We start from the raw sequence: 21,774 nt of genomic DNA, 5'->3' as shown, positions 1-21,774 counted from the left end.
CCATCCAAGCACACTGTTTTTAAGTAATTCCAGATGAAAACTGAAATATTCTGCCCTCTGAATCCCAAATGTAGTTCATGGGAACACTTGATATAGTGGTTTTTTTGTTTTTTTTTTTTTTTTTTTTGGAGGGGGAGATCTTCTTTGTTTTGTTTCTTCCCCTTAACAGTACAATTTAATAATAGATTGTACAGGGTTAAAGAGTTTTCCTTACAAAATTTTGATTCAGAAGATTCGCTGGGATTTCCTTTATCTGTGATCTATATTATTAACAAAGAGGCTGTTGTTTGAATTAGAACATTTTGAATAAACTTACATCTTTAGGATACATTATTTGGCATTTTAACTCCCTCCTGTGCCTAAAGTAATTGTCACTCTTAGTGTTGGGAAAGTTTCTTTGGTAAAATTTTTTTTGTTTTTTCTTTTTGTTTTGTTTTGTTTTTTGTTGTTGTTTTTTTGAGAAAGAGAATGCCCACCAGTGATGGGTGGAGGGAAAACAGGGAGGGGGAAAAGCAGAGTCCCTGCTGAGCAGGAGCTGGATCCCAGGACCCTGGGATCATGACCTGAGCCAAAGGCAGACACTTAACCAACTGAGCCACCCAGGCACCCCAGTTTTGGGAAACTTTTTAGAAGTTTTATTTACTGATGCATGACAATTCAGACTAAATATAAAGTTTAGCAGCAGTTAGATATAAATGACTAAACACAATTTAGGTAGGAAAAGTAGGAAGAGGGAGAGTTCTCTGATTCTGTTCAGAGAGCTACCGAAATGAGAAGAAATTAATTTCGAACCATTGTTGGCATTTTTTTAACTTTCTTTTGAAACATAAAGACTATCTTGGGATGAACCAAGAACAAGAACTTAAAAAAAAAAGTAACTAAATAAAGTCCCTTGACCTACCCTACCATACTGCTATTTATTCGGAGAAAAGAAGAGCCAGGAGGAGGAGGAGGTCCATGGAGGGGAAGGAAAGGATCTCTGCCCGCTCTGGGCTCAGGTTTGCAAGACAAAGAAAGCAGCCCCAACTATGATTAAATGGGTCTAAGGCGGAACCAGGTTTGGTCACAGAACTGTCATGTCTGCTTGCTAGCTTGCTTGCTAGCTTGCTTGAAGCCAAGAGGTCCCCACCAAGGGCTTTTCCATCCATTATCTCTGCATGTCAACAATTCACAGTGTCATACTGATCTTATTTATTGTTGCAGACTTTTTTTCCTGAAAACTATCTCAGTACTCAAATTATGACTAACCCTATTGAGCATTTGCCATGGGCTACTCTTATGAGCTCAAAATCTGTGCGTTCAAATTTGGGAGTCAAATGGCTTTACAGACACGCTGAACAGCAACCAGAGTTAATTAACTTCTAGCACAGATAAGGGAACTGAACTGGAAAAAGGCCAGCGAGCCCAGGCTGGGGAGAAGAGGTGTTTCACGAGCACTGAAGGAAATGGCCATTTAAAGTAAAGTGCACCTACATGGAAAGGGTGAGCAGGAGGAACGGTGCAGCCGGAGCAGTAAAAGGACAATGTGAAAGATGGAGCAGAATGATGCAACCTTGAACTCCATGCCAAGTCTGGGTTTTACCTACAGGTTACAGGGAGTTGATGAAGGATTTTAAGCAGAAGAATGACGTATAGGATTTGCTGTTCAAACTCTAATCTGATAGCAATGCGAGCAATGACCGGGGGAAGGAGTATAGTCCAGAACATTCCTACTCAAAGAACGGACTACAGACCAGAGCCAGCCTGCAAACTGTCACAGGTCTGTGACAAGACAACTATCCAAATCTGAAAAAGTGAGTTTTTGCCTGTTGGGTCTAACGATAAGAAATCTGAACTTTGCAGCAGTTTAAAACATGACCCCACTGAACTAGGATGAAAAACGGGATATTTGCACAGCTTCAAAATAGTTCCCCACAAAGATACCTACATTGCAGAAATGTGGCAGACACCACCTTAACCAATAGAGCACGTTCCACATCACCAGAAATAAGATGACATCAAATATACATCCTGATATCAAGCACTGAGGAGGACACACCATTGCTTCTGAGGTACTTTTTCCAAAACTACAAACCTCGATCTAATCATGAAAAAAATGCTACTCAGTTTGAGTGGTATCTTACAAAGTAACTTCCCAATGCAATTCTAAAGTGTTAAAGCCAGGGCCTCTGGGAGGCTCAGTCAGTTAAGCATTTGCCTTCAGTTCAGGTCCCAGGATCAAGCCCCACGTCTGGCTCCCTGCTCAGCAGGGAGTCGGCTTCTCTCTCTCCCTCTGCTCCTCCCCCTGCTCCTTCTCTCACTCTCTCAAATAAATAAGTAAATAAAATCTTTTAAAAAAATTTAAAAGCCATAAAAGACAAGAGTGAGGAGCTGTCCCCAACTTAGGGGGACTCCTACTAGAGAGAAGACTAAATGTAATGTGGGACCCTAGATCAGACTCAGGACTAGAAAAAGCGGCAAAAACTGGCAAAACTTGAAAAGATCTGCAGGTTAGTTAATATGATTATATCAGTGTTAATTTCCTGGGTTTTAATAACAGTGCTATTGTTCTGTAAGATGTTGACATTCGTGGAAGCTGGGTGAAAGGCATACACAAATTCTTTGTACTAATTCTGTAATTGTTCTGTAAGCCCAAAATTATCTCAATATTAAAAGTCTTTTGATGTATGCTTTGTTTGTTTGGGTTGTCTTGTGTTGTGGTTCCCAAATCTTTAACTCTCCTCTCCGAGAAGTGGGATCTATGTTCGCTCCCCATGAGTCTAGGCAGGTTTGTAATGGCTTTGACCAACAGTGTAGTCACTGCATGACCTCTGCTTACATTCTGAGTGCATTTTCTAGATTTCAGTTTTATAACATCTTACAAATTATGTATTCTTGTTATCTGTTGCTGCATAACAAACTACCCCAAACTTAAGTGTCATAAAGCAATAACTATATTATGATACTAACAACTTCTTTGGATCATGGATTTGGACAGAGCACACGGAGGATGACCTGTCCTTGCTCTCTGATGTCTGTTCCCCGACGTCAGCTGGGAAGACACAAAAGCTGGGGGTGACTAGAACAGCTGAGGGGTTGGAAGCATTGGCAGGCTTCTTCACTCACATGTCACAGGGGGTGACTCAAGGAAGCCTCAGTTAATTCTGCCCACTGGATCACCTGCTGCTACCCTCTCCAAGTGGCCTAGCCACTCACAGCATGGCAGACGGGTGCCAAGAGGGAGCATTCCTAGACAACCAGGTGAAACTGCCCAGGCTTACATAGCATCATTTTCACAGCATTCTAGATGGTTACAAGCCAGTCTTTAAGGTCAGCTTAGCCTCAAGTGGAGGAGAAATGGTCATCTCCTGATGGTGGGAGTTGAGGAAGAGCACGTGAGATGGGAGAGACTTCTGTAGCTATCTCCGTAAGACTCAGTCTGCCCCGGCATTAGTCCACAACACACAAATTTTAAAAACGGTTTCTTCACCACAGATAGTGTGAGTAACATTAGTTTAGAGCCAGAGAGAACAGTTAACAGTTAATAGAACAGTTAATAGTTAATAGGCTACAACAGCAATCCAAAGGAGTCGTAACTGGGGCTTCGTATTTGATTTCTTTTGCTGAATAACAAATCAGCACAAACTCAGTGGCTTAAAGCAATACCCATTCATTGATTCAAAGTCCTGTAGGTCAGAAGCCTAGCTCAGCACGACTAGGGGATCCGCTCAGAGCGCCATAGATCTGGAACTAAGGTGTCAATGGTGCTAACTTCCCCTTGGGATACTGGGGACGAGAGGCTATGTTTTCTTTTTCCTTTTTTTAAGATTTATTTATCTGAGAGTGAGTGAGCACAAGAAGGGGAAGGGCAAAGGGAGAAGCAGACTCCCCGCTGAGCATGGAGCCAGATGTGGGACTCAATCCCAGGACCCTGGGATCATGACCTGAGCCGAAGGCATATGTTTAACCGACTGAGCCACCCAGGCACCCCAGAGGATGTGTTTTCAACCACTCCTTCTTGTTTACAGAGTTCAGTTCCTTGCAGTTGCAGGACTGATGCCCCTCTTTCCTTGTTGGCTACCAGGCACGAGTCCCTCTAAGATCCTACACACCGCTCACATCCATGGTCCATGGACTGCTCTACCTGGAAGACCAGCAAAAGAGAACTCTCCTCCATGTCAAATCCTCGAGATTCAAATCTCTTTGACTTCCAAGACTCTGACCTCTGGGCCAGATTGAAATGACTCCTATGAGTAAGACCCACCCTGATGATCTCCATATTTTAAGGTCAACTAGTTCGGGACCTTAATTCATCTGCAATGCCCCTTCACAACAACACTAAATTACTGTTTCACTGAGTACCTGGGAGAAAGAGTGTATACACCTGCTGGGAACCTTGAAGCTCACCTGAAAATTCCATCCACTCCAGTGTCACCTCATCCTTGTTTCCTTTTTTAAGGAATAATTCAAATTTAGTTCTTCAAATAAGCTGCCTCTGGTCAACTTATGTAGAAGCCCTAAATAGATGCTAGACTTTTTAAAACTTCAACAATGCTGGTTAAGAGTTTGAAACTGAGCACTAGACTACAAACAAAGCTTTTTCATTTCTTATGACTTATATAATTTGCCAGCGTAGTGGACTAATACCAGTCATTTTAAATTAAAAAAAAAAAAACTCTAACATCAAGTTGAATTTCAAATTACTGGCCCAGTGAATCAGCTTCAAAAAGAAATAGTTTCATAATGTATAGCTATGGCATGATATTGTGTCTAGCCTGAAAGCAAGACTCTTTGTAATGTTTCTCCTTGAAATGTTTGCCCTTGCCTGCAATGCTTGCTAATCCTCTTGCACAGAATTGCAGAAGTCTTACCAATAGAGGTACACATCTAAGGAGATACTTTTCATAGGAAAAGGGCAGGGTTGAAATTTTAACAGCTCTAGCACAGAACATTTTTAGATTGAGCCATTTTACAAGGATCTATAGAGTCCTTCGTATGGGAAGTGTTATACCTCTTCCTTGAAGAAGTTTATACCCCAGTGAGCAAAAAACATATACAATATAAAAATAACTTATTTCAACTTATAAAGCGAACTGCTTCATTTCCTGAGAAAGTCTCAAAATTAAGTTTTAGAATATAATGCTATACCAGAATGCACCTCCCATGTACAGAATCCCCCATTGCCCCAAGGAGCATGAAAAGGATACAAATTTCATTAAGAAACTATGGCTAAGCAAAAAGCAAGTGTTTTCTAGGGGCGCCTGGGTGGCTCAGTGGGTTGGGCCACTGCCTTCAGCTCAGGTCGTGATCTCGGGGTCCTGGGATCGAGTCCCGCATCGGGCTCTCTGCTCAGCAGGGAGCCTGCTTCCCTTTCTCTCTCTCTGCCTGCCTCTCTGTCTACTTGTGATTTCTCTCTGTCAAATAAATAAATAAAATCTTTAAAAAAAAAAAAAAGCAAGAGTTTTCTAAAGAGAAAGAATATTTATATAGGAATTTTTTTTTTTAAGATTTTATTTATTTATTTGACAGACAGAGATCACAAGCAGGCAGAGAGGCAGGCAGAGAGAGAGGGGAGGAAGCAGGCTCCCTGCGGAGCAGAGAGCCCGATGTGGGGCTCGATCCCAGGACCCTGGGATCATGACCTGAGCCGAAGGCAGAGGCTTTAACTTGCTGAGCCACCCAGGCGCCCCTATATAGGAATTTTTAAACTGTATGTACATATGTTCCATATGTACAAAATGCTTTTGTACCCATTACCTCAACAAATACTCAGTACAGGCCTGCGACGACCCACATCTGTTGAACAAGGCCCCAGCCTGTTTCTATAACAGAAAGGACAGCCGGTGAGATGGAAGAGCCGGACTCCAGAGGCTCTCCACACAGTACGTGGACCTCACGTACAAAATCTTCCTGACTCCTTCTAATTCTGAGTGCTATAAGGTGTCTGAAAGTCACATTTTGTGCAGGGCCTTACACTCACTGTCCCTGCACAGGCAACAACATTCTTGTTCACCAACCAAGGGCTTTTGGCCCCTCATAACACCCTTTCTGTTCTGCCTAGGTCCTGGGCCTTTACCCTCTTATCTTTCTGAACACTGCGGCTCTGTAGCTGGTCTCTTTTCTGTAGTAATTCTTTGAATCCTTGGCACTCTCCCCAGGACATGGTTCTGTTCTGGTCACACAGCTCCACATTCACACTCCAGGTGAGAAGCATGTTGCTTCTTGCACCAGAGCTGGGAGGGGACTGAACGGAAGGGGGTGGGCGAAAACACTATAAGTAAGACAAGAAAGATAAAAGGACTGGCAAGAGCACAAAGCAGAGACAAGTCCCCGGAGGACCACCAGATTTCACACGCGGCCAGCATCTCCTTTTCCCCTATAGACATGAGCCCAACACTAGGGAAGAGCAATTGTATAAGAGATAATCCTTAAATTCTTTTCAAATTAATGTACCTGCTTATATTCTATGATCCCTTGTCCTATTACTTAATGAAATGCAAGAGAATTTTTAAATTACTTGAAGTCAGGCTAAGATGTCTTTTCTTTCACACACTCATTAATATCTACTGGGTACCCATTACATGCCATGCATTGAGCTAAGTTAAAGCTACAGCAAGTACTGTGAAGGGGGCGCCTGTCTAGCTCAGTTGGTAAAGTGAATGACTTTTGATCTTGGGTTGTAAGTTCAAGCCCCACATTGGGTGTAAAGTTTACTTAAAATCTTATAAAAGAAAAAAAAAGTACAGAAGGGACATTGGAAATACAGTTGACCCTTGAATAACACAGTAAGTAAGGATACTGACACCTGCATAGTTGAAAAATCCATGTGTAACTTCTGACTCCCCCAAAACTTAACTAGTAATAGCCTACTGTTGATCTGAAACCTTACTGATAACATAAACAGCCCATTACCACATACTTTGTATGTTATATAATTATATACTCTATTCTTACAATAAAGTAAGCTAGAGAAAAAAATGTTAAGGAAAGCATAAGGAAGAGAAAATGCATTTACAATACTGTACTGTATTTATCGGAAAAAAATTCGCATATGAGTGGGCCTATGGGGTTCAAACCCATGTTGTTCAAGAGTCAGCTATAGACTTTTCTGAGGAGCATAACAAAGTCTTTTAATTGAAACCTATAATGACAATAGTAGTAAACAGAGACCGCACAATTACTGTGTGGAATATGTTCCCAAGGCTGCACATGTGGTAATTCACCAGATTCTAACAAAGAAAATGAAAATCCCCCGTGCCTGCCTGACTTGAGCCACGTGTCAGCCAAAGATGGTTGCGCTCAGGGTAGGACAAAAGTTGGAGGGAGCCCCAGCATGGGGGACCAGCAGAGGCACTGAATGCTGTGAGGAAAACATAAGATATATATTATTGAAAATATATTATTGAAAAATATTTTAAGGCTCAAGATGGAAAACCATGAACCACATGATAAGTGGTTAAGTCCTCCAAGGAGGACTTAATCTTCAATATCATAACTAGAAAAATTAACCAACTCCCAGAAGCAGAAAGGAATCTGCTTGAACATTGATCAACATATGTTGGACTTAACGTTGGTCTCTGTGGTCTAATAGCAAATAGTCTTTTTTGACGCGTCTTAAATGTGACAAAGGCTTGTATAGCTGCTGGCTTACCAATGGCAATGATCCCATTTTTGATTGCGGACTTATTTTACGAAGATTTTGTAAGTTTACCTTTGTATACATGTGATTTGAACTGTGAAACCTGTACCATAACACAGGGTGGACTAGTTGGTCTTGTTTTGGGTGGTCTGTACACTGTTTGTTATCTTGGTTATACCTGTGAACTGTGGCCTAGCAGCCAGGTATAAGTCAGCCCCGCTACCAGGGAAAGGAAACTTCTTAACTTACTGGACTAGAATTTCTAAGCCTGTCTTTAGAAAGATGTTATTTCCCGTTTTGCTCTAGACTATGTTTGCAGCATACCTTGGATCTAGACAATATAAACTAATTATAAAGGCCCTTCAGTTACCTGAACCTGGCCTAGAAATTCAGTGACTGTTAAACAAACGTGTACACAAAAATAAAATTATAATGTATGAAAGAAAATCCTAGGAGTCAGGTCAGATGATGATATTGACGAATTTTGTTTGTTTCACATGAGAAACTGAGACATGAGGAAGTAAACTGGTCAAGTGACAAGGAGGACAGCTTAGATTACACCCCACAGTACAGGTATTACCTGAGCTGAATCTTGAAAGAGGAGTAGGTTATTGACAGGCAGAGAATGGATGAAGCAGGAGGAGGAAGAGGAGGACAGGTAGGGATGAATTATGTCCTGGGTAAAGGGAACAACAGCATGACAAAGGGCAAAATTGGAATGGGCTCATTATAGGCAATGAAAAGCAAGTGAACAGGCACATTTGCTGTAGTAGTAGAAGTAGTAAAGGGAAGAAAATTAAAGATCAGGCTGGAGGAATAAACCAGGGCAGATCATAAGAGATCTTACTAGCTATGCCAAGGAGCTTAAACTTTATCCTCTGGGTGGGGACTGGTAAATTCCAGGCTTCCTATTGGTCACCTATTATTTCTATGGCCCACAAGCTACAAATGCTGTTATGTTTCTAAATAGTTGGGGAAAAAATCAAAAGAATATTTCATGACATATGAAACTGCATGAAATTCAAATTTCAGTTTTCATAAATAAAGTTTAACTGAAACACAGCCATGCTCGTTCATTTACATACTGTCTCTGGTTGCTTTTACACTGCAATGCCAGGGCTGAGTAGCTGCAACAGAGCCCATATGGCCAGTAATGCCTGAAATATTTACTATCTGGTCTTTTAGAGAAAGCTTGCCAAGCCCTACTCTAGGTAACTAGGAGCTGCTAAGCGGCTGATTAGGCGAAATGGTATCGTTACCAGCTTTATAGTTTTACAACGATTATTCAGGCCAGAGTGAAGAGGATGTACTGGAAATAAAAAGGACTGGGAATAGGGGCTCCTGGGTGGCTCAGTGGGTTAAATCCTCTGCCTTCAGCTCAGGTCATGATCCTGCGGTCCATCGGGCTCACTGCTCAGGGGGGAGCCTGCTTCCCCTCTCTCTCTGCCTGCTTCTCTACCTACTTGTGATCTCTGTCTGTTAAATAAATAAATAAAATCTTTAAAAAAAAAAGGGGGGGGGGTCCGGGAACAGAAAGATCAGTTAGCTGACAGTGACTATTCTCAACATAAGAGGTGATAAGCACCAACACAGGCAGAAATGGGAAAAGAAAAATGAGAACTATAAATAAGGTTGTATCAATGGGATTTCAAAATCTACTGGATGCAGAAGAGGAAGAGGAGGGAAGGAATACAGAATGACTCCAGGTGCCTGATCTGTCCCACCTGGGGTTACCACCATGACTAACACCAGAACAATCCCTATCACAACAAGCAACCTCACAGGAACTCCTATGCATCACACACTGGGTGTAATCAGCGCTCTATCTCTCACCTAATCCTTTACCATGATGTAGGAAGGAGTCACCTTGTTCTACAGAGAAGAAAACGAACACTAAACCTTATACAAGGTAACATAGCTAGTTTCTGAGTTCACGATATTAACTGCTCTAAGATACTATGATATATAGAGGGAAAACTTACTTTGGTTAAGAAAATGAATTAGGGGCGCCTGGGTGGCTCAGTGGGTTAAGCCGCTGCCTTCAGCTCAAGGCATGATCTCAGGGTCCTGGGATCGAGTCCCGCATCGGGCTCCCTGCTCGGCGGGGGGCCTGCTTCCCTTCCTCTCTCTCTGCCTATCTCTCTGACTACTTGTGATCTCTCTCTGTCAAATAAATAAATAAAAATCTTTAAAAAAAAAAAGAAAATGAATTAAGTTCTGAAAGATGAGTGACAAGTCAACTGAGGGCAGAAACTCAAGGCACACCAACATTTAAAGAATCGGCAGGAAAAAAAAAAAAACACCCAATGGTGTCAAGGTTCACAGAATGCAGGAAGCAAGGGTGTCAGTGGAGTGGAATGGAGAGAGTCAAAAAGAACACCTTAACACCCTGCTCAATCTCCTAGATATTCAGATCTTAGGTTCAGTCCCAGTTTCTATAAGTTATGCTTGTATTATATGGAGTAACTCCCCAAACTCACTTCAGGAGTCATTTCTAAGATCAATAAATGATACTATGGTACAAACAAACAAACAAAATAGAGTGATGATCAACTGGAAGCCACTAAACCAAAGGCTACATTGCTGACTTTCAAACCCACAAGATAGGTGATGGATTATCATTCATGTTAATGTTTGATAAGAACCACCAGCCTGGGGGTGCCTGAGTGGCTCAGTCAGGTAAGCAGCTGCCTTCAGTTCAGGTCATGATCCTGGGGTCCTGGGAACGAGTCCCACATCTAGCTCCCTGCTGAGTAGAGAATCTGTTTCTCCTCTTCCCTTTGCCTGCTCGTGCTTGCTCTCTTTCTCAAGTAAGTAAAATCTTAAAAAAAAAAAAAAACTACCAACCTCTATGAGTGTGTTTTTAACAAATTTTTTCCTGATTCTATAAAATAATTATTAAAAATCATATCAAAAATAGGCAAGATCTGAGTAGGCATTTTTCCAAAGAAAACATACAGATGGCCAACAGGTACATGAAAAGATGCTCAACATCATTAATCATCAGGGAAATGCAAATCAAAACCACAATGAAATTATCTCCTCACATCTGTTAAAATGACTTATCAAAAAGACCAGAAATAACAATGTTGGTGAAGATGTAGAAAAAAAGAGTACTCTTGTGCCCTTTTGATCGGAATATAAATTGATACAGCCACTGTGGAAAACAACATATTAGTTTCTTGAAAATTAAAATAGGACATCATATGATTCAACAATTCTACTTATGGGTATTTATCCAAATAAAACAAAAGCATTAGTTTGAAAAGATATATGCACCCTCATGTTCATTGCAGCTTTCTTTAAAAATGCCAAGCTATAGAAGCAGTCCAAGTGTCCACTGATACACCACACACACACACACACACACACACACACACACACAGTGGTATATTATGCAGCTAATTATAAAAAAATAAAAATCTTGGGGCACCTGGGTGGATCAGTGGGTTAAAGTCTCTGCCTTCAGCTCAGGTCATGTACTCAGGGTCCCGGGATCGAGCCCCGCATTGGACTCTCTGCTCAGTAGGGAGCCTGCTTCCCTTCCTCCCTCTCTGCCTGTCTCTCTGCCTACTTGTGATCTCTGTCTGTCAAAAACATAAATAAGACCTTTAAAAAAAAATCTTGCCATTTCCAACAATACAGATGGACCTTAAAGGCATTACTGTAAGTGAAATAAGGCAAAGACAATTACTATATGATCGCACTTAAATGTAGAATCTAAACAAAACAAATCAACAAACCAAACAAAACCAAGCTCACGGATACAGAGGAAAGACTGGTGGTTGCCAGAGGTAAGGGCTGGGTGGGTGCGGGAGAAAAGTGTGAACTGTTTTGATTTTTTCTTACACTTTAAATAAATTGACTATAAGTAAACGAACAAATGAGAAAAGAACAAGGTAGGCAGATATACTCTATCAGTTACCAACATTTTTTATAAACTTCACTATAATGGAGTATGGTATTAGTTTAAAACCTCCTACAGATCAGGGGTGCCTGGGTGGCTCAGTGTGTTAAACCACTGCCTTCGGCTCAGGTCATGATCTCAGCGTCCTGGGATCGAGTCCCGCATTGGGCTCTCTGCTCAGCAGGGAGCCTGCTTCCCTTCCTCTCTCTCTGTCTGCCTCTCTGCCTACTTGTGATCTCTCTCTGTCAAATAAATAAATAAATAATCTTTAAAAAAAAAAGAAAAAAAGAAAACCTCCTACAGATCAAATTAGGATGGAGAGAAAAAAAATCTTAATTTTACAGATTTATATAAAATTATCTATATAAAATCGAGAAATACAGAAGTATAAAATATAGTATTTTACTGAATGTTACCTTTGGGAAAAACAGAAAAACATTGCAAGACAATATTGCAGTCCCAGTGCTGTAAGAAAATCATTAATAAATTCTGATGTATTATTTACTTGTCTTTCTCTATTCATACAAGGCATAGGGTCCACCTCACCTGGAAAATCTCAGCTACCATTTCTTGTGCATGTATTCTGACCCCTACTCAGCCATGCCTCATTTAATGTCTAATGAACACTTACAGAGAAGACCCTGAAGCACAGGCTGGTGGGCAATTTTCCCACAGCCACTCACAATCCAGGAATGGATCTGGGATTAGAACTGGAATCTGCCTAATTTAAGGTGTATTGCATCCAAATAGGGGATGGGAGAAAATGGTCAACTCATACCACATATATGGGGCTTATTAAAAACATTTTCCCATATCAATAAACCACAGTTTTCTAACCTACAAGGTATTTAGCTAATCCTCTATGGATGGATCCTTGTTTTCCACTCTTCTAGTATTCAGTAGGGGGAAAAAACCCAAATGTAGTGGTTAAGGGATCACTTCAAAGGAGTTCAAATCCTCATTCAATAGTCCTAAGCTCTGTGATCCTGGTAAGTATATCAACTCCAAGCTTACTTTCTTTGCATATAATAGCACTGTCTACTTCATTTTGTGAGGCTGAAGATTAAATATGGTTGTGCACATGAGTTATCCAACACTGTCTGGAACATAAGCAGCTCTCTTTGAAGACAGTTGCTAGTTGTCTTCACTTTCATTGTTGTTGTTGTTGTTGTTGTTTATTAGAGAGAGAGAGAAGAAGAGAGAGCCTGAGAGGGAGCAGTGAGGGAGGGACAGAGAGAGAAGGAGAGAGAGAATCTTAAGCAGGCCCCATGCCTAGCGCAACACAGAGCCTGACACAGAGCCCAACACGGGGCTCAACACAGGGCTCAATCCCATGACCCTGAGATCATGACCTGGGCTAAAACCAAGAGTCAGATGCTTAACCGACTGAGCCACCCAGGTGCCCCACCTTTCATTGTTGTTTTAAATAATGTATCAATGGACATCCTTGTACACCAATATTTGTGCATATCTTTTACTGTTTTCTTAAGCTATATTCCTCGAAGTGGAACCAAAGGACATTTAAGATTTAACACATACTGACAGTCTGCAAGTCACAAAAGCTGTACTAACATAGGAAAGTGCAAGCTTCGCTAAACTCTCAAAAAAAACTCTCTTTTTTTTTTGGCTAACCCTGCCAATTTGACTTCTTTATTATCTAAATGGAATTTTCTTGATTCATAATTGGGTTACTCCTTTTCATATTTATTGTTAGAAATGCCCTTTTCATGCCCTTTGTCCATTTTCCCTTTGAGCTACCCTACTTTAGAATTTCAAAATAACTAATGAAGTTTGTCCCTAAAAGCTGACCATTTTGTTTACTTTGTAACAGTTGGGTTAAGCTGGATTTATGACTTCAAGCAGACAGAAGAAATGCACACGCATAAAATGGTACATTTTGAGGGTATGAGGTGTCTCAGAGGCATTTACCTCATTGAAGAGCCATGGTTAGTCTCCTTCACTGCCTGGGGTTTTTTTCCTATGTAATACTCTATGGCAAAGAATCTTAAGTGATAACACATGTTCAAGATGGCAATAAAACTGTGCCAGGAAAGTCACAGAACATTTGAAACTCAGACCACTGTTTAGTCTGGCAGCTCTTGTGCTCTTTAATTATATCACAAAGGCCCCGTCTGTACAGCAAACACTGTAATATATTCTGACCAATAACTGTCATCACATAAAATTAGGAGACTTGATAAGGAAGAGGATTTGGTGTTGAGAGTCTGTGCTTTATGCCTCATGTTACATTCCATTCAGTTGGGCTTTGCTTTGTTCTATGGAGTTGACAGTGACAGGTGTACTCAATATATTCACAGACAATGCATGACTTTATCAAGAGCAGATAAACAACAACAAAAATGAGTCTGTAGCACATGTACTATACTATTGATTAACCTCTGTACTAGATCATTCTCGTCAACATAGAAATGTCTCTAAAATATCGCTCATCCTGAAAAAAAAAAACAAGAAATGCCTGTGACTCCATATCTCCTTCTAGCTCCCCATTTTTCAGCTCTCCTTTAGAGGAAAACTCTCTCTAGATTTACTGGTGTTCCCTGTCTCCACCTCATCATTCCCTCTGCAATGAACCCCACCAAACTGTTACCCCACATGCTTGTGAAAATAACCCTTCAAGAAGTTACTCCTGTTACCACTATAACCATTACTTCTCCATCCTCATCTTAGGGACACTCTCCAGAGCATCTGATGCTGTACTTCCCTCCCTCTTCAAACCCTGAAAATCAGAGGCTTGCTTCTTTACTTATGAAGCTAGCATTCACGCAGCCAGTCAACTCTGCCACCTTCCCAGGGAAACTCTGAGCGCCCTCTCAAAAACAGTGGGTCCCAATCCATCACTCCCCATTCTCTAACCCTGCTCTCTGTTCTTTATACCACTAACTGAAATTCAGACTTTTTTTTTTAAATCAATTTCCCTGCGTATTGTCTATGATCCCCTCAGAATCATAAGCTTCATGAAAACCAGGACCGTGTCTGTTCTATCTCAGTGAACACAACTCTTTGTTGGGTGACTCAAGGAATAAATGAATAATATTAACTTTTCTTGCAGGTAGAAAATTATCAAAGCTCACTCTGTTCTGAAGGTCCATAATTCTATGATGGAAATAAACTGCAAAACTTCAAGAGCTTCTGTAGAGAACTGAAAAGAAAGCAAATGAACTTTCCTGTGGGCAAGAAAGGAAATACTTCAGGAGAAAATGGTAGGTATCATTTTGTTAAAGATGATGGTATCTATGAATGTCTAGTTAAACACAGGAGGAGGCATCTGTGAATTATTGTTGATTAGAGCCCCCAAAATACCAGGGCCTGTTCTGACTAAATGCATCCACTAAATGCTGGCTTCTGACATGACATTCAGTGAGCTGCTCAAGTCTGGGCACCAAGGGGCCAGAAACACCAGCATGGAGGACTCCCAGCCAGGTGCTGCCTGTCACTCCACTCCCTAAAGAGAACTGTCACTGAGCCCACATGAGTCAGAAAAGGAAAACTGAAATGACCAAGCATATAGGCTGTTATGAGAATATTAAAAGATTAATTTGTTTCTGACAAGAAATCCAAACTGTCTCCAGGGACCCAAGTGAACCCCATACAGTAAGCACAGGCAATGAAATGCTTACCAGCTCATGAACTTGGGGGAAAACTCCATGACGGTAAGCAAGATGATGGAAGAAAATAATCAGAAGCGTGTATTTCCACTAGTAGCAGGCAGAAACCATGTTAAGAGTTGTTGGGTTTTTGGTTTTGGTTTTTTTTGTTTGTTTGTTTGTTTTTTCGGAAAACATAACGCTGAAACAGATTTCAATTACCATTTATTTTCCCCACACATCATTTAGGAAAAGAGAATGCCCTGGATCAGTTCCTAAGGTTTTAGGAGGATGTCCTTCCATAATTCTATCAGAAACAGAAGGAGAGAATTAATTGAATGTTGGGGTGGAAGGAGTGAATTAGTTGAATGTTTATTCCATGAGTGCTTACATAAACACTTACGTTTTCCCTATAGGAAACACTGAGATGAATTATAGCATGATTAACGTAGTAAGGAGGGATTTCAACCCAACTGGTGTGCTCTAAGTTATAAACACAGGAGGGTCCCAAACCTGGGAAGATGAGGTAAAGAAGAGGTTCCATTGAACCGGGAACCAGGATATTATTAACCACATTTGTGCCAGGAGCTGCCACAGTGATAAAAATCAAAGAACAATGGTGCCAGAACCTAGTGATGATGGCAGAGGGACACAAAGGAGAATCATTTGCTCTTAACAGATCCACGTGACAATGAAGTTAACTGTGTTGAGGAATTGGACCACTCTTCTAAGTAAACATGAGGCAATGAAACTGAAAACGAGATGACTTCAAAGTCCACTGTGATTTCTACTTGGGTTTGTTTTTTAAAAAGTGGCTCTGCTGGGTAGTACAAAGAACAACAGACCAGTAGTCTGATCCAAATCCTGATCTTCAAACTGACTTGAAGTTCAGTCACCAATTCCCTCTGCGACTTCATTTTCCCTGTGTGTAAAATGAAGACATTAGCCCAGTGTACTAATCAAGTCTTTTTATTCTGTATTTTTGTCTCTTTAACATCTTGAGGACTTGCTAATTCTGGAGGGAATGCCCCTCCCAGAGCCAGCTGATTCTTAGAGAAAGCAAACAACTCTCCTTTGAGCTTGCCTTTCCTGTGCAAACCAACCAACCCAAAGCCATAACCCCAACGACCTCCTATATGGCACTTTCTACTCCTAAGTGGGGCCCACACCCCAAGGCCAGGTACCAGCCCAAAGCTGGCCCCTACTTACCCCAGGGGAAGGTACCAGATGACTAGAGACAGCCCCTATACTTCCACAACCCCATGAAATTATTCAAAATAGTCAAGCCTAAATCTGCTCATCCATTCCTTCCTTTGTAAACTACAATAAGGGCTCTGCTCCGCATTTGCCTCTCACTTCCTCTGCCTCTTGACTGACCCTGCTGCTTCTTCATGTGGCCACCTTTGGCATGGTATGCCCCCTCCTCTTTGGATCTGTGAGTATAATAAGCTTTCTTTTCCAGGACAGTTTTCACCTGATCTACTGAACTTACCACACTACACCTTACCACATCAACATCAAAAAATCTACATTTTATAACACCAAGAAAATCTCTAAAGCTCCCTAACAGCTCAAAAATTCTAATATTTCTACATTCTCATGAATAAAGGTTAAAAAAAAAAAAAAAGAGTTCTGTTCCTTTAGATCAGGGTTCAGGAAACACTGTGTGAAAAGGGCTAGAAAGTAAATATTTCAGGCTTTGCCGGACCCAAGGTCTGACTCAGATGCATCTGTGTGTTTGTAAATTTTACGAATCTTTAAATATGTCAATATCACTTACCTTACAGACCATACAAAAAGAGGCTGCAAGCCAGCTGGCTCTGTGGACCACAGTGTGCCAGTCTCTTTAGATGACAAGGGTAAGTCAACAGACCTGAGGACATCTTGTGAAACACAAAAAGCTTTACTGAATCCCCACTCAGACTAACTATGGCCCTACGACACACAACTGGGAAAGCACTATTTACCAAGGTGTACAATGAACTCTAAGTGCTTTCTTTCAATGTAAATGTCACAGCAAAAAAAGTCAACTGAGACCATCCACTCTAACCTAGAAATAGCTTTCCATTGCAAGGTGCTGTTCTACTCAGTTTTCAAAGACAGTTAACCACCACTAACAGCTGAAGAAGAACTTCCCTGGAAAAAAAAATAAAATGCTGAACTTCCCTGAGAGCAAAACAACATTTCTAACTCTTAAAAGGATAATCTCGATGGAAGTACACAAAATACCCCAGCAAAGTGGATCATTAGGGCAATTTTAATTTAATTTCCAAATTCTTCTCAATATTTAAGGACCAAAGATGTACGTGTTAAACAAGGGTGCAGTACAATAACCCCAAATAAATGCAGAGAGAGAAAAAAAAAAAAACAAAAATAAGTAAATAATAAAGTTTTGGGTTCAAGGAACTGATGAAAGGCACAAATCCAAAATCATTCAGTATTTTTAATCTTTTATGCTTGCTTTATCTCCTGAAATGACTGTACTTTTGGTAAGAAGTATAGATATGTGCCCAGTTTGAACAAGTGGTTAGGAACACTCGAACATGGGCTATGTCCATGAGAGGAAAGAGAAGGTAAAAAATAGATGCTCAAAGTCTCGGTGCCTATTGGAAAAACTTTGTGTATTATTCTGCGAGTGCTCATAAAGAATAAATGGGGAAGCCACAGAAGAGTGACCCTAGAATAGAAATGGGAGCCACAAAGACGCAGAGACTGACTTGTTCCTCATGATGGGGCTTTTTGATATCCATAAGCAACCTGAGAAGCAGCAAATCATTTCTGGAAAAATCAATTTGTTCTAACAATAAAGTATTATCAAATTACATAGTTATTTTGCTCACAGATTTCATCAGAGGAAATATTTAGCTGGGTAAGCTCAGTGAACTGAGGGGGTAAAAACACCTAACTGGCTTATTTAAATGACAGGGAACCCCTCTCAAACATCTCTAACATTTCTCATAATTTGGGCTTTTAGCTTCACCAGGCTACAAAATTTAAATAAAATATAACAGAATATGTCAAAACCAAATGTTATTAAGAATATAAATTAAAAGGCAAGTGTGTATGGCAGGTATCTTGTGTGGGGAATGTTCTCTATGGCTGCCCCAGTTCTGTTATGCACAAACTAATAAGAGAACACCATGCAGTTTGTTTCTGTTATTGAAAACCTGGGGGTTTTCTCCCAATTCCTTGTAGGGTGTTAGAGCTCTAGTTTCAGTTGTCACCAAACATTTCTTTCTACTGTCAAAGAAGATACCTCTTCTGGAATACTTTCTTTGCTAGTTCTTCCTCTAATCATATGAAAAAGAGGAGGAGTAAGGAGATAAACTGTGGGGGAAGAAGAAAGGGAAGACTTACACAGCATTTCCTGCGGACCAGATGCTAATATTTCCAGATGAGGAATCTTAGGCACAGAGAGGTTAAGAAACTTGGCCAAAATCATACAACTACTTGGGTTAAATTCCTTTAGGTGCTCCCATAACCTTCTAGACATGACTGTACCTCTGAAATTATTACACTGTTTTACAGGAACCTATTGATAAATGTCTCCTCCACTAAATCCTTAGCACCTCGAGGGGGAGACCTTTAACTGCCTTTTATCCTTGTATCATTCAGTGGTTGCTGATTAGTTGAATGAATGAATGAATGGGCAAACGAATCAATGAACAAATGAACCAAAAACCAATGAGGGAAGTCAGCTGAAGCCTGCTAACTGTAAAGGCAGAAGTATTTTTTCACTCAAGGCTATACAATGGATTCACCATGAATTTCATTTAAGAGATCACTAAAATTTTATTCTTCAAAAGACATTTCTGTGAATCTTGCCATAAAACAAACAGCTCTAACATTTTTTGAGTGAACTAAAATGATAATCCTTAGATATGGAGCATAAACAACCTTTTGCAATTCACAGTAAGAGGTAAATTTTGCTCCAAAAGAACTCAAGAAGTTAAAATTCAATTTGTTTGCTAACAAAGATTTGCTGAAAGCTAATTAGCTCTTAATGGAAACAAGCTCTTGGGGTACAGCTCTCCCTGAGAACAATGGTTCAGAGCAACCTACTGTAAAATTAAGAAGAGAGAAAAGGGCAGAGCTCAGAGGAGTGAACACAACCCTTCTGATAGTAACATTGGACCAACACGGTAAACAATTTACTTTTCTGCTATAAACCCAGTCAGAAACTAGATTCACCAAGGCAGTGGGCTTAAAAAAAAAAAAATTCCCAGTCAGATACAATATAGATTAGATAGTGCTCTTCTCTCCTTTGAAGGAACAATAAATTTGCAATTGTACTTTAACTTTTGAGGATTTCTTTACCCATTCAGAATCCTCTAAAATAAGAATAAACACAAATGAAATAATGTTGCACTTGGCATAGGATGATTTACTGTTCCAGTGGTTATTATTTGGCACTCTAAACTCTTACTGCAGTTGACCCTTGAACAACAGTGGTTTGAACTGCATGGGTCGGTCTGCTTATACATGGATTTTTTTTATATATATATAAATACAGTGCAGTACTACAAATTCCATCTCTTCTTGTGATTTTCTTAATAACATTTTCTTTTTTCTAGCTTACCTTATGTTTGTATATAATACATATAACATAGAAAATATGTGGCAATTGACTCTTTATGTTATCAGCAAAGCCTCTGGTCAATACTAGGCTAATAGTAGTTAAGTTTTGGGGGAGTCAGAAGATACGCAGAGTTTTGACCATGGCCTTAACCCCACATTGTTCAAGAGTCATTATATATACAAGCTCAAACGCTATACTTCAAAGAACATGATGCAGATGGAACCAATAAATAAGCTAAATTTCTAATAAATGGTTCATGTTTATTTTATATTAGTAGAAATCTATCTGTACATAAAAATTAAGACTTCCTACACTTGATATACACTTAGAATCAGCATTTTGCCTAAAAGTCACTGCTACCAAGTAACTGGGGACAATCTCCTAAGTTAATGAGTTACCATTTTAAGACAACGGGCCAAAGTCAGGGATGAGTGACATTAAAACTTTGTTTTAGTTATAGTCAGCAACTAAACATAAAACATTCACCAAAATTGACCTATTATATCACAAATGAAATCAAATAAAAATTAGAAAAAAAATATGGTCTGATTACAAAGCAAGAAAACTAGAAATCAGGAGCTAAGAGGGAATAGACAGCCTATCACAATGGCAAAGGCCAAACACATATACGCACTGATAGGGTAAAGGACTGGCACACACACAGGCACTCTCATACACTGCTAGTGGAGAATAAACTGGCATAACCTTGGTGGGGGGCAGCTGGGCAACACTTTTCAAAATACAAATGCTTAGACCCATTGTTCCCACACTTGCCCACACATTGTAATCACCTAGTGAGAGTCAACAATTACTGCTATCTATGTCCAGCCATGGAGATTTTTATTTAGCTGGGCTAGGCTGTGGCCAGTCTTCAGACTTTTTAAAAGATTCCCCAGATGACATTAATGTGCAGATAAGTTTGGGAATCACTGGTTTATGTACCCTTTGATGAAGTAATTCCACTTTTCCTTACTTATCCTACACATAAATATTCACATATATAATGAATGGTCTATGTCATTAATTATAGCTTTATTTTATGATACCAAAAGTTTAGAAAAACATAAATTAAATGTTCATCAAAAGGGAACTTGTTAAGTAAATATGGAGCATCCATAAAATGCAATGCTTATGCATCTGTTAAAAAGTAGTGCAGATGGTATGTGAATTATATCCCAATAAAGCTGTTGTATGTATTTTTAAAAAGAAGTGCAGAATGGTGCATACAGCATACTACCAACCACCACACACACACACACACACACACACACACTGATAAGAGTGGCTTTCTCCTTGGGTAAAAATATGCTTTTCTCTGCATACTCTTCCAAATACTGAAATTTGTAAGGTGTTATATATTAACTCCTAAAAAATCTCTTTTTCTTTTTTTTAAAGATTTATTTATTTAGAGGCTCTGTCATTAAGTGTCTGCCTTCAGTTCAAGTCATGATCCAAGGGTCCTGGGATCAAGACCCGCATCGGGCTCTCCACTCAGCAGGAAGTCTGCTTCTCCCTCTCCCACCCCCCCTGCTTGTGTTCTCACTCGCTGTGTCTCTCTCTGTCAAATAAATAAATAAAATATTTAAAAATTTTATTTATATGAGAGAGAGCATGTGTGTGTACATGTGCAAATGTGGGGAAGAGCAGAAGCAGAGAGAGAATCAGGAGGCCTCCATCTCACAACCCTGAAATCATGACCGGAGCTGGAACCAAGAGTCAGATGCCTAACCAACTGAGCCACAAAGGCACCCCTTAAAAAATAAATTTTAAAAATTAAAATAAAATTATATAAAATCAATCTGGTGGTATCACTCTCCAAGCAAACAGAAGAAGTGTCTGATCATATCTTAGGCCCATTTTTTGATACGATTGTCTGTTTTGTGTGTGTTGAGTTTGAGGAGTTCATTATAGATCCTGGATATCAACCTTTTGTCTGTACTGTCATTTGCAAATATCTTCTCCCATTCCATGGGTTGCCTCTTTGTTTTCTTGACTGTTTCCTTTGCTGTGCAGAAGCTTTTGATTTTGATGAAGTCCCAAAAGTTTATTTTGGCTTTTGTTTCTT

General features: G+C 40.0%; 1 protein-coding gene, 1 long non-coding RNA gene and 1 pseudogene across 11 annotated transcripts in view; 2 read left to right on the top strand and 1 right to left on the bottom strand.

Annotated features, from left to right (window-relative positions):
• ULK4 (unc-51 like kinase 4) overlaps window positions 1-21,774 on the bottom strand; it is a 636,882-nt gene that overhangs the window by 351,228 nt on the left and 263,880 nt on the right. The gene's annotated exons all lie outside the window — the stretch shown is intronic.
• LOC309845240 (transmembrane protein 126A pseudogene) lies at window positions 7,403-8,014 on the top strand (annotated as a pseudogene). Its single transcript has one exon. The product of its transcript is annotated as a transmembrane protein 126A pseudogene (transcript).
• LOC309862022 lies at window positions 8,237-21,303 on the top strand. The gene is made up of 4 exons (XR_014310289.1): window positions 8,237-8,276; window positions 14,596-14,746; window positions 16,918-16,989; window positions 21,105-21,303. It is a non-coding gene; the product is annotated as an uncharacterized lncRNA (long non-coding RNA).

This window comes from Mustela nivalis (assembly GCF_964662115.1).
Source record: "Mustela nivalis genome assembly, chromosome: 1".
Taxonomy (NCBI): domain Eukaryota; kingdom Metazoa; phylum Chordata; class Mammalia; order Carnivora; family Mustelidae; genus Mustela; species Mustela nivalis.
Note: the sequence above shows the minus strand (reverse complement) of the source record. Positions and strands in the feature narration are given on the sequence as shown.